The sequence below is a fragment of the Phascolarctos cinereus genome, unplaced genomic scaffold, assembly GCF_003287225.1.
Source record: "Phascolarctos cinereus isolate Bilbo 61053 unplaced genomic scaffold, phaCin_HiC Scaffold_5;HRSCAF=322, whole genome shotgun sequence".
In the NCBI taxonomy this organism is placed as follows: domain Eukaryota; kingdom Metazoa; phylum Chordata; class Mammalia; order Diprotodontia; family Phascolarctidae; genus Phascolarctos; species Phascolarctos cinereus.
The window spans coordinates 339,576,088-339,590,021 of record NW_027555958.1 but is presented as its reverse complement, the minus strand read 5'-3'; the positions used below and the strand labels follow the sequence as shown (position 1 = coordinate 339,590,021).

The following is a 13,934-nucleotide window of genomic DNA, read 5'->3' as shown; positions in this document are numbered from 1 at the left end:
TCCCCATTTTACAGATAAAAACACTGAGGATCAGAGACTTAAGCCACTTGCCCAAGGTCACACAGCTATTAAGGATCTGAGGCAGGATTCAAACTCTGGCCTTCCTGAGTCTAAGCTCAACACTTTCTCTCCCAGCCTTTGCTTGAACAACTCTGAGGAGGGAAAACTCATCACCTCTCAAAAGCAGCAGGATCCATTTTTGAATGGCTCTATTTGTTAGGCAGGTTTCCCTGATGTCAAGCTCAAGTCTTTGCCGTTTGTACGCACTGTTCCTGGCACTGCCCCCTATGCTCAAATAGAACAAGTCTAATCTATCCTATGCATGACAGCCCTTATGTGTGGAACACTGACATCTGAAGTTCTTGAAGATTAATTTAACTTTTCATATAAATGTGAAGTTTTTGCCAGGGCTAACCTATAATGCAGTCAGGTCTGGAGTCAGGCTACACATACATATACATGTATCAAATCCAGTCTCTGACACTTACCAGGTGGGTGACCCCTAGACAGGTCACTTAACTGTTTGACTTGGTTTCCTTATCTGTAAAATGAGCTGTAGAAGGAAATGGCAGACCATTCCAATATCTTCGCCAAGAAAATCCCAAATGGGGTCACAGAGAGTCAGACACACAGTGTCATTTCAGACTGAAATGGCTAAATAACAAAAACCCTACCATGGGGCCTCTAGCTACCTAACTACCTGGACGGCAAGATAAATGAAGAACAAACATTATTTAAAACAAATTCACCATATTATCAGGAACTACAAAAACATAGGTAAGTGGCTACCTACAAGGATGGATTAGGGCTCTAATTAAAACTGAGTTTATAATAAACAACAGCTTCTGTGGTATGTGTTTTTGACTGCTGTCCCTGGGGGCTGAGCACAATTCTAAAAGTCTGTTCTCCTCTAAGGTGATGGTGACTCTTATTTGCATACACAGGCAATCTTCTACACATGAAAGTGATATATTCTAGCGGTCCCTTAAAATTCATTTCATATAGAGGACAGTTAGGAACAAAGAGTATTCATAGCTTAGAATTACAGCTAGGTGGCGCAGTAGATAGAGTGCTAGGCCTGGAGTCAGAAAGACTTATCTTCCTGAGTTCAAGCTGGCCTCAGACACTTAAAAACTACGTGACCCTGAGCAAGTCACTTAACCTTGTTTGACTCAGATTTCTCATCTATAAAATGAGTTAGAGAAGAAAATGGCAAACAACTCTAATATCTTTGCCAAGAAAATCCCAAATGGCACATGAAGAGTTGGACATGACTGAAAAACAACTGAACAAACCCCTTTTCTTTCCAGTTCTCTCATGCAACTACTTTTACCTTCTAATCTATGATTTCATTAATATAGGTAAGTATGCCTTCCAATGGGGCCGACTGAAATCCAATGATCTTTTTTCATTCTGTGCAACTCTTGTCCATGTGCTCCTGTAAATCTTCCCCACAGGGGGTCTACCCAACAACTTGAGTACACCTTGTAGTCAACTGTGTGACTGTCATAGGATGTAATTTTTTTTTTGGCAGTTGGGGTTACGTGACTTGCCCAAGGTCACACAGCTAGTAAGTGTCAAGTGTTTGATCTGAGGCTGCATTTGAACTCAGGTCCTCCTAACTCCAGGGCTGGCATTCTATCCACTGTGCAATCTAGCTGCCCCCAGCACATCATTTTTGAAAGCCAGCCTGTTCCCTTCTCATAGATTTACCAAGGATGATGTTTTCTTGATGCATGTATAGATTAGTTTCAGAGATTTTACAGAGACAAAAAGGAGGCACATGGTAGTTATTTTTATTGGTAGTAATTATAGTTATTGATATTTTCCTAGTAGCATTTTGGAGGTAATAATAAGGTTCAAGATTTCTCCAAGTGAATGCTGGTCCAATGGTTCTCAAACTTTTTGATCAACGGCCCCTTCATACTCTTAATATTTATTGAAGGCTCTCCTCAGACCAAACGCTTGACACTTACTAGCTGTGTGACCCTGGGCAAGTCACTTAACCCCAACTGCCTAAAAATTTAAAAAAATATATTTATTGAAGGCTCTCCAAAGAGCTTTTTGTTCATGTGGGTTATATGTATTGATACTTCCCGTATTACAAATTTAAAACATCTTAGTATTGTCATGAAAATTTTTTTTACATCATGGACTTCCTGTAAGAGGGGACTTCTATACTTTGAAAACTGCTGGTCTTATCTATTAGACATGGCAAAGAAACTTCTAGGTTCTATGAGTTAATTCTTCAACATAATGTTTAGTTTCTTTTTTAAGCATTTTATTTTCCTTTAAATACACAAATTATATTTTAAAATACTAATGAACCAGGAACAGACTGTTAAGGTTCTATGACTATGAGACACAATTCCTTTGAAGTTTTTAATATCTCCATTACCAGGATTCTAAATACAGCAAGAGAACACAGTGTCACACAGCAGGTATTTGACAATATTTTCTTTGCTTAACTGCTGGGTCTTCAAAAGGCTAAACCAGGAAGCTCTATCTTATAGTTTAAGTACAGAAATTAGGAAGAGGGAGAGGTTAAGCCCTGATTTTTAAAAAGTTGTTCTATTACGACAAGATAATGAAAATAGACTGATTCTCTCCTAATCTAAAAGCATATTTTTTATGAGTGGATTTTAGTCACATAGGTTTCTTTGTGTCAGAATAACATTATAAGCAAATCCCTTTAATTGTTCAGATAGACGTAAGGGACTGAAAATAATAAATGTGGAGCTTGGAGCTGGCTTTAGCTCTAAATCCGATGATTTATCTGGTCCAACCCAGTTATTTTATAAATTAGGAAACAGACTCAGAGAGGTCAAGTGATTTTTTTCTCCAAGGTCACAGAACCAGTTAGTGGCATATTCAAGAATAGAACCCATCTCCTCACAAAGTCCAGTGCTTTCTTTGATACAAAGCTTGTTTGCACGGGGCACGATTTTCCCCCTAAAATTAAAAAAAAATGCATAAAAAGAACCCATAAGTAGAAGGACCCCTAGAGACAGGAAAATAAAATTTAGATGGATAGTTTCATAAGATTTAAAGCTCAAAGGGATTTTAGAAATCAGCTAGTTCAAATCCTTCATTTTCAGGAGAGAAAAATGAAGGCTGGAGCTGTGACCAGCCCATAAGTGGCAAAGAGCAGAACTGAGACTGACTCTATGTCCTACGTCTCCCAATACAATGCCCTTTTCCTCCACATAAGAACCCACAGAAGTTAATCAATTTTCATTTAGGCCAGGTCAGACCGCTAGCTGGTAGTTTTTCAAGAAACTCCTACATTTTTCAGGGTTCAAGCTAATTGTGTAAGAAGTAAGACAGATAACATATCAGCTAAGTAAGAACCCAAAGCACACTCTGTCCCTTATCACTCCATGGGTTACCCCCTGAAACTTAAGATGCTATGAGGGAGTGACTCTGATTATCTGATTCTCCCGGAAGCAGCATTGTGAGGCTCTTCCCTAAAAATATCTCTGAAACAACCACTCTGAAAATCTGTGGGGTGGAACTGGTCCTGCTCCTTCCTAAGACTTTACACTGGGGGTGGGGGAGGAAATAAAAATGGAAGAGTATCACACCCAACATCCCTCAGACACCGTGTCCTACCTCCAGTCTCAAATTCGGAACATCAAGAGAGTAAAGGTCATAATGGTAGGACTATGACTGTGCCTCCTAAAAAAACTTCCTAACAATGAAAGCCATCCCAATATGGAATGGATGGCCTTGTGGAGTGATGTGCCCCTTACCACTGGAAGTGGATTTGTTCTGTCAAGTCTGGATTCAATCAAAGGGCTGCACTTGAGGACCTAGAGGGCCACATGTGGCCTTGAGGCTGCAGGCTCCCCACCCCTGGACTAGATCATTTCTAAGGTCCTTACTAGACCTGAAATGCTGTAATTCTCAATCTTTGAGTCCATGAGAGCAACACTTTGACCAGCTGTAGGAGGACATCCACACAGAGCTATATACTATTGCACTGGGGTCTCCTTTTTCATTTCCAAAAAGAAGCCACTCTGGAACAGTGGCTCTTTTATGGATGAGTCAGAGATGGATGCCAGCAGACAGTTCCAAGAGCTCTGAGAAGAGGCCCCTAACAGAATGTCCTGTAAAATCTATTTGTGAGGTTTAAATTGGCTTCCTCTGTAGTCACTTTCCCCTTATAATCATCATGAATGACTGAATGGGTCAACTGCTAAAGCTTGCCTTTAGATGAAACCTTTTCTTTATATTTCTTTCCCTATTACAATTTTTTCTTCATGTAAGCCTTCATTCGGCTTGAAAATTTTTTTTAAAACCCTCCTTAAAAGCAGAAACGTCTTGAATGAATGGAAGAACGAGAATTCTGAAGCAGAAATTCTATCCAAGCATTCTGAGTTTAACTAATGTTTTAAAGGCTAGAGAATACAACCATACAAGCAGAAATTCTCTGTTTCCTCTAAGAATATATGGTTAAAAACACTAAGAAATAGGCAATACCAAATTTATTATTTTCTTAGTCTAATGGCAAAAATCAATTTGTGACAAGACTACTTTTATACACTGTTTTGCATTTTTGCCAATTTAACTAAAAATTCAATTAAATTTGACTACCAATGTGATTAAAATTCATTTTAAACACATACTTTTAAAAATTATAAAACAACGCTTCATTGTATGAAAAAAATCTGAAGAGGCCCAAATGCATAGCACATTAACTTGTCATCCCATGTTTCACAAAATTTCAAAAGGTAGAAGTAGACAGTAAAAGAAAGAGCCCAGGTTTTGGAGTTAAAAGAATCTGAACTCAAATCCTATCTTTGCTCCTTTACACCTGTGTGACTTTGGGTAAGTAATTTCACGTGGCCCTCAGTGTTCTCAACTATTTAATAAGAGAATTGGCCTACATGACCTGAGGTTCCTCCAATTTGTAGATTCTAAAACCATTGAAAAGAACTGCTTAAATTTGTCTTCAAAATATACAGCATTCACTCTACACTCTTCCAATTAAACTACTTGGCTATTTAACAAAACAGATAACAACAAACTTCAAATTAATTCCAATACCTAGTCAGAGTCTTATCAAACAAGAAAAATTAGACATTTTTCCCCCCTGGGGGAATAGTAATTTTTAAAACTGCCTCCTACAAGCAAGTTTCAAGCTGAGTAGTTTGCATCATAAGCACATCACATCTTTTAGTTGGTATTATGATTTCTAGTCTCTCATCCAACAAGCCTCCAATTTAAAATAAAGCACTCTAAAATCTAAAGTAAGATAAATAATTTCACTTATATAACTTTATAAGTGGCAAACAATAGAAAAACTATCCTTTGATATTTGGTATGCTTTCATATTTTATATGCTTAAATGAAACAAAACCTTGCTTCAATGAATTATTTGACCATATTAAGGAAAAAATGCTCCACCTTTCATATAATAATTGACAGTGGCATTCCTGCACTAATGTGCCATCATTGGATTTCTCAATACATACCTTCAAATTTCTACATTCTTTGAAAACTCATCTTGTTCCATGGGTTAAAAGATACCCTACTGCCACTGAATTTCTATTCTAACTGCACTATATTTTCAAAAGGGTATTTAAAGACAAAGCCCCAACAGATCCACTATCTCCAGAGCAATGTTCACGCTTGAGGAAAAGTCAAAGAAATCTTGCTGTTCTGACAGTCTAAACAATTTCAGGTGGTGGAAAGAATACAAGACTAGGATTAGAAGACCTGAGTTCTAGTCCTAGTCAGTCAGTAAATAAACATTTATCTGATGCTTGCTATGTACTATGCACAGAAAGTAGACCAGTGTACCTGCATCATTGAGTGTATGGAGGGAAGGAGAGTGTAAGAACACTGCGAAGGAAAGGAGGGACCATCAATGTATGAAGAACGTCATAAAGACAAACAAAGGACTTTATATTTGATCCTGGAGGTAACTGGAAGCCAGTGGAGTTTCTTGAGGAAGGCAGTGACACAGACTAACCTACACTTTAGAAAAATCACTTTGGCAGCTAAGTAGAAGATGGATGGGAGTGGGAAAAGACTTGAGGCAGGGAGGTCAACTAGAAGGCTACTGCAATAGCACATACAAGAAGTGATGAAGGCCTGAACTACAGTGACAGCATAGTAGGGAACGTACAAAATAGACGCTTTGAAGGTAGAAATGAAAAGATCAGGCAACGGATTGGATATGTAGGCTGAATATGCTTGAGAAATCATGGACGACAATGAAGTTCCAGGCCTGGGGAAGCGAGAGGTCGTGCCCTCAGTAGTATTAGAGAAGTCTGATAGGGGGGAGGGTTTTGGGGAAAAGATTAGGCCATTACCTTCAGCCTTCTCTACATCTTAATTTCCTCATTTTAAGAAAGGTCAAACCTAGACATCTGTAAAATGGACCAGATGATTTCTTAAGGTCCCCTCTTACTTTGAAATAATGATTCTAAGTAATTCCAAGTGTTTCAGAATTCAAACTCCTTATTCCTTAGACAAGTTTTTGGGTTGTTGTTTCTTTTTTAATACTTAGAAACAACACTTCCATTCTTAACAACATTCAATGGTCTGTCAGTTTGGGTGGGCATTAGGAGTGGAATGGAAAAGTAAATCAAACTTCCCCAACCCTTTAAAAAGCTCGCTCAGTCCTTCAATATGGAACGCTGAAGGACTCCATACAAACAACGCCAAGGTCAAGCCATAGTCTCTACCCAAAAGCTCCTCCAGTTCTTCAGGGATAGCATTTACACAGAAAGAATTTCTCTTAGGAAGCTGAAATCTGACTCTATCTAAAGCCAAATGGACAAAGTAGACATGAAAAACAATAAAACCTACCCTCTCCCTTCAAGCAGCTAACATTCTAATAAAGAAGAGGTAAGTTCTTGGAGGGAAGGGGCTGTTTTTGCCTTTCCTCGTATTTGGCACTTAGCACAGCTCCTGGCACATGGTAAGTGCTTAATAAACACTTACTGAAAAACAAATAATGATAATAAGAAATGACTCCAGATGTACCCATTTTCTGACAGCACCAAATTGAGTCCACCAAGCCCCAGAATACTACAGGACTTCATTGATGAGATGGTCCCTTGAGAGCTGGATGTAGCAATCCATATAGGAAAATCAAGTATATAAAAAATACATACTGCCCAGATTTATGACATGCAATATGATAAGCAGCTCATTCAGTTAGTTCTTCTATACGTATATGTGTGTATATATATGTATATGTGTATGTATGTACACACACATATACATCTTGGGCCCTACAAAGAGACAATACATTAGACCCAGAGTTAAATATGAGAGGCAGCTGAATAGCATTTGTGAAACTGCAGGATACTTTCAATGAGCCTAAGCTTCCCTCTGTTGCCAAAGCCCATATTTTTTTCTCCTAGTATGTCTATACGTTTTTGGAGGAAAATGGATGAAAGAAAAATCTAAAATGTGAATAAGCCAAAAGGCAATGGAAATGACTGCAGAACACTACCAACCATGACTTTGATGTGAAACATGACACAAAAGAAATACTCAAGTCAACTGGATCAGATTGAACTACACTCTTGGGTTCTGAAAGAACTCGAAGATATGATTGCTGAGGCACTGTCAGTGATATTGAAATGGTCATGGAAAATGGAAGAGGTACCACAAGATTAGGGAAGGGCAAGTGGGGTTCCACTTTTCATAAAATAGACAAGAACAGAACCTCAATGTCAATGTGACAAGAGGTCTCTTTGTCAGAACTCAGCTGGAATATTATGTTCAGTTCTAGGCATCACGGTTTAAGAAAGACACTGGTGATAAGCTGGAGAGGGTCTAGAAAGGCAAGAGGATGGTGAAGGTTTTTGAATCCAAGACATATGAAGAACAGTCAAGAGAAATGGCCTAGAGAAAACGTGACAAGCGCTGGTGGTAGGGGTGAAGGGAAGATAGCTGTCCTCAAGTATTTGAAGGGTTGTCATTTGGAGGAGGGATTATGTATGTTCTGTTTGGCACCAGAGGGCAGAACCAGGAGTAGTGGGTGAGTTTCAAAAAAGCCAACTTATACTTGACACCAGGAACCATATCTTGACAACAAGAGGTGCCTAAAAATGGGATGGGTTGTCTCAAAAAGAGGTGGGTTCTCCTTCCTGGGTTTCTTCAGGTAGAGCTCACTTTGGGAGTATGCTATAGTAGAGATTCCTTTTTTTTTAAACCAATTGGACTAGATAGCTACAGAGGTCCCTTCTCAAATTCCATGATACTGTGACACATATAATTCAAAGGGAGGTGGGTCAGTCATGTATCAAGAGGAAAAAAACCAGAGGGATGGCCTAATTATTACACTGGTATTCACAAAAAAAGCAAAAGAACCGGAAAAAGGTGTGTGACACATTGGGTGGATACTCTAAGGATGTTTTATGCAAGGCATGTATAAGAAACATACAGGATGAAGAAGCCTGAATGCGTTACACACTGTGTGGTACACTACATAGCACTCTATCTTCTGCTCTGGGCCTTTTTACTGACCATCACTTGGGCCTGGAATGTGCTCCCTCCTCACCTCCTCTCAAAGGATGTATCCTTCTCTGGGCCTATGCTGAAAGCCTTCCACCAGAGCTTGCCTTTTGCAGGTAGGGATTTAGAGAATCCAAGATCACTTCCATACCAAAATGAAGCACCAGAGTAAGATTTAATGGAAGGAATTGACATCTGTAATAAATTCTCTGGAGGGTGCAGTGGATAGAGTAGTCGGGCATCGAGTCAGGAAGACTCATCTTCATAAGTTCAAATCTGGCCTCAAACGTTTACTAACTGTGGGACCCTGGGTAAGCCATTTAATTCTGTTTGCCTCGGTTCCCTCATCTGTAAAATGAGCTGGAGCAGGAAATGGCAAACCACTCTAGTGTCCTTGCCAAGAAAACCCCAAATGGGGCCATGAGGAGTCAGACGCGACTGAAAGATAACTAAACGACAACAAATTCTCTATCCAACAACATGTAAGCTAGTTGCTTAAAACTTAATTCCTCTCCCAAACGTGTGCATGTTAAATTCTCACTGTTTTTTACTTCCCTCACATTGGTTGCTCTTGGGCAAAGGCATATGTAAGAAACCCCAATAATTTGCATCATTTTGAACTAGGGAATGAGATGGGTAGCAGAGAAACAACAACAACCACCACCTCAAAAAAGGCATGCAGACTCCTCTCCCCAGGGTTACTTAGAAAGACAAAGAGTTCTCACATTAAGAATTTTCTTTCCTTTGAAATTTTCTTAGCACAGTTAACAATCCCTCCCCCTAATCTCTGCTTTCTGTTCTTTCTGGAAGAATTAATGCCGTTCCCAGGGAAACACTGCAAACAATTCTGACTGTCCTCCAACGTATTCCACATCAACTCCTCTGCTCATCATGGCGGCTACCCCACCCACTCTAGATCCGTGCTTTGCTGTAGGTGTCTTCTCAGCTGCAGTTACTCTGACTGCAATACTTTCCGACAGTTTTCTGAAGCCAAGTTAATTAAGTTTCTCAGCTAAGCCTTAGATTCCTACTCCCCCACTCATTGAAAATCTTATTTGGATTCTCAAGTTTCTAATGAACTCTGGCTTTTGATTTAATTCAACAAACATTTACTGAACACCTACTATATGCAATAATATTAATAGTTAGCATTTATGTAGATAAAGCAGTAGGCTAGGCTTTTTGTGGTTCTTCACTCTGTGCAGGTAGGACAGACTAGTATCCCATGGTGATTCCAAAAAGAGAAATACACGACAAGTTGTCGGTCAGACCTCAACTTTTACAGTATCCGTAAGTCCTCAAAGCAAAATCCAATGCATATTTAGATCAGCCCCTTGGCATTTGTTTCACATGTCCCTCTGCCTTTTTGGTTCAACTGTCCTAACCATTTTCTTTCAAGAACAGCAATAGCAATGCTTTCCCTACTTAACGAAACCTGTAATGCTTCAAAAACACGGTGTAACCATAACATACAACAAAAATGTGAGTTGCTATCACTGGGAAAGCAAATGTGATATAGTGAATGCTGTGGAAAGGATTCTAATTCAGGTTTGGACTACAATAGATGACCTAATGAGATCTCTTGCAGCTTTAAGATTTTTATGACTTTGTGAAAAGAGCCCTGAACATGGGGACCTGAATACATGTCTCAGTTTCACCGGTTACTAAACCTGTGATCTTAGACAAGAGACCACTTTGGTGTCCAAATCTGTGAAATTTTAAAAAATAATACTTTCACCACCTACCTCACAGGGTTGCTAGTAGGGAAAAAAAAGCTAGATAAGGTATGTAAAGCAACTACTCCTAAACATAAATCACCTAACTGCCTAGCTCTTCCACAAAGTCTATTTCAATTAAGTGGACACACTTTCTCAATTCAAGGCATTTTCTGTATTCATAAGAATATTATTTTCATTTAAATATAAATATTTAGCTTCCTATCATTACAAGAATTATATAGTTAATATTTTAATCATCAATCTGTTTATTTGTTGTTTGTCCATAATGCTGTCTTAAGTTTTTAAACTATAACACTTTGGAGGCAGAAATTAGCTCTCTTTAATTCAACTTATGCAGCAGTTAAACACATACTATGATCGCTTTCACTTTATGACCAGCTATCCACTCCCTCTTCTCCATTACTTCTGAGAATAACCTAATCTCATCCTTCTCCATCTCCCACCTGGATGCCTGCAAAGACTTTTCTTAACTGCTTCCCTTCTTCCCTTTCCAGTTCTTCCTGAACAGAGCTACCAGATTAAACAAACACAAAACATTCACCATGTCACTTCGAGGGCTCCCCACTGCCTGTAGGTGAAAGCCCCAGTTCCCCAGGGAACAGCTAAGGCGCTTCAGAATCTGTCCCTTCCTTACCTAGAATTATTGAAATTTAGAAGAAAGGAATTTTGGAGAAGGAGCAGACAGCATATTTGTATATCCTAGGTAAGGTTTGAAAATTGTTATCAACCCTGAAAGTCTTTCTCTCCCAGTTTGATTTTTTTTTTTATTAAAGGGACCATTTCTTGACTCACTTCTTAAAGAGGCCTATTGGGTGAATGGGCATTACATCACTCAAAGTGAGAACCTGAAAAGACCTCAGCTTAAAAAAGGGCCAGTGCATCATGCGCCATCTCCAGTCATCCTGATAAATATCTGGCCACTAGACCCAGATGGATCTGAAGGAGAAAGTGAGGCTGGAGACCTTGCACAGCCCTCCCTAACTCAAATCAAAGTCAATTGCAAGTCATGTGATCATCTCCCTGATGTTATGGTCCTCTTTGAGAACAAAGGACAAACCACAACAACACCCTATCACCTCTAAAAATTACATTTCTTTTGTAATTCCCTGATAGAATGTAGGCTCCTGAAAAACAGGTATTCTTTTGTTTTTATTTGTATCCCCAACACCTAAGTGCAGTGCTGGTACATGGGAGGTCCTTAATAACTCCAACTGACTGATGCACAACAGTCAGCCAGAGGCTTTGGACCTCCACTGTAATATATATACCTTGACTTATCTCCAGTGTGCCATGGAAACTAACATTTTTGGCATTAAAAGTGTGTATTTTTTAAAATAATAGTAAATATTATCCATCTCTATGTCTTCTATATGCTGCATTAAGGTGGCTCTACTTTGAGGTCTTCAAGTCCAAATCTCTAGACTAGTGGTTTTCAATGGATGTGCCTCAAAATTTCCCTACATCATGAAGCCTCCAGATGAGGTTTGCTACCAGATCTTCCTAGCTTGGTATCAGAAGATCATAAGAGCAATTCTATCATAGAAGGGGAAAAGCAGCATCCTCATTCTAACTTCTGGAAAATAGAAGAGAAAATCCTATGGCTGGAGAAATGGATGTAGTAGCCCAATTTCCTATGGGCCCTTCTTAGTTGAAAATTTAAACATTCATGATGCTTCCTCCTTATGTTAAAAATGTCTGAGATATTATTTGCTCTCTCTCTTTTTTTCTTTTTTTTGTTTGATTCTTCTTTCTCATGGTTTCTCCTATTGGTTCTAATTCTTCTTTGCAACATGACTAATATGAAAACAGGTTTAATATGAATGTATATAGAGAGCCTATATGCATGCCATTTTGGGCGGGGGGAGATGGGGAGAAAATTTGGAACTCAAAATCTTATGGAAGTGAATGCTGAAAACCAAGAATAAACAAATTAATTATAAAAATGTTTGAGCAAAAAACATTTGATAACCACTAGATTGGCCACGCCATGAACATCCTCATTCCAATCCTATCTTCATTAATCCCCAAGATGAACTGTCAACTCTCTTTAGCTTGGCCTTAGCCCTAGTGTCCCTCCAACCCACATGAGAGAGAATATGGACAAGGAGTTAGGCACGGAGGTGACCAGAATTCATGTGATCTGGCATTTAAACTCTCAGAGTCACAGGATATTAGAGCTAGCAGACACCTCTGAGAACTTGTTTAATTCTCTCCTTTTAGGGAGGTATAAACTGAGATCCAGAAGTCCAAGGCAACTTACTCAAGATCACACAGAAAAAGCCAATTGTTCTGTGTATTCCTCTTTCTCTCTCTGCCTCTGTTTCTCTCTCTCTCTCTCTCTCTCTCTCTCTCTCTCTCTCTCTCTCACACACACACACACACACACACACACACACACACACATTCTCAGACAAAAGGCAGCCATTTTTGCCCTACTGTAGCAATATTTTAAAGAACCACACAAACTTCCCACCATCTAATTTTATTCTTCCCTCTCTTTGTAGGCCTTGAAATATCTTCCTGCTATTGTTATAGAGATTTCTTCACCTTTAGGCCCCTGGTAGAGTTATTTCCTTTCTCCTCCAGTTTTCCTAGCTTTCTAATTCAATTAATTAAAACAAATCTTTAATAAAGACAAGAGCACAACAGTCACTGTCCTCAAGGAGCTTATATTCTGTTCTAAGGTGACTCTGGACTCTTTTTTCCAACAATTTGTGACACAAATTTGAGAGCAGTAAATTTTACCAGCTTTTTGTCAAAGAGTCTAGAAATAGTGGCGCTCCACTACTTTATGCATCCCCTTTAATCTCCTTGCACACTCAGGTTGGCTACGTGACCTTAGTCCCTAACACTTGCCCTGAGACTTAATCAATAACATAGTGCAGTGGAAAGAGCCCTGGATCTGAAGTCAGAGTTTGAACACCAAGTCTTTAATTTACTAGGTACAAAGCCTTCAATTTTCACTGGTCCAGTTTCCTGACTAGCTGGTCTCCCTGTTCCCTTCCAAATACTAAAAAAAAAATTCCTACAATTCACATATAGCTTCATATTATTTCTTGGCTGTTTTGTATAGATTTGTTTTTGTTTCCCCAAATCGATTTTTAAGCTCTTCAATGGAAGGAGCCATATCTTACATTTCCTTTTTAACCCTCTTTGCTCTACTCCCCAACCATCTTCTCACCAGCTGTCTTGCTGTCCCTATTTTCCCTCCTCTCCCCACTATTTTCTAATTCTAGAATTATAATTAAATGGATAATGCCATCACTCCTGGGAAGAATGCATCAATCTAATTGCTTCCACTCAACTCACCATCCCAATAATTTTCAAAACCAAAATACGTCTCTGTGGCCACCATTCCCCTATGTACAAGTTCTAAAAGTTGTAGAGTAGTTTTAAGCTTTAATAGTTTAAATTGTTTTAATAGTTTAAAAGTATACTAAGACATTTAGAACACTCTGGCTATTTTGTCTTATTGTCTAGGCTCTACAAAAGGTACTGTCTTTGAGGGTAGAGACTGTCTTTGCTTTGTCTGTAAACAGTGCCTAGCGCTCTTCTGGGCATACAGTAAGTGTTCAATATATTCATTCCCAACCTTTGTATTGCCACACTAATATCATTGGCATTTCTAATGATCTAAGTCGAGCAAATATTAACTCAATCAAGTACCTACTATGTGCAAGGCACCGTGCAATGCACTGGGGATTCAAAGACAAAATG

General features: G+C 39.0%; 1 protein-coding gene across 2 annotated transcripts in view; it reads right to left on the bottom strand.

Moving 5' to 3' along the window:
- Positions 1-13,934, bottom strand: part of ACTN2 (actinin alpha 2) — a 96,391-nt gene that overhangs the window by 69,276 nt on the left and 13,181 nt on the right. The window lies entirely within an intron of this gene.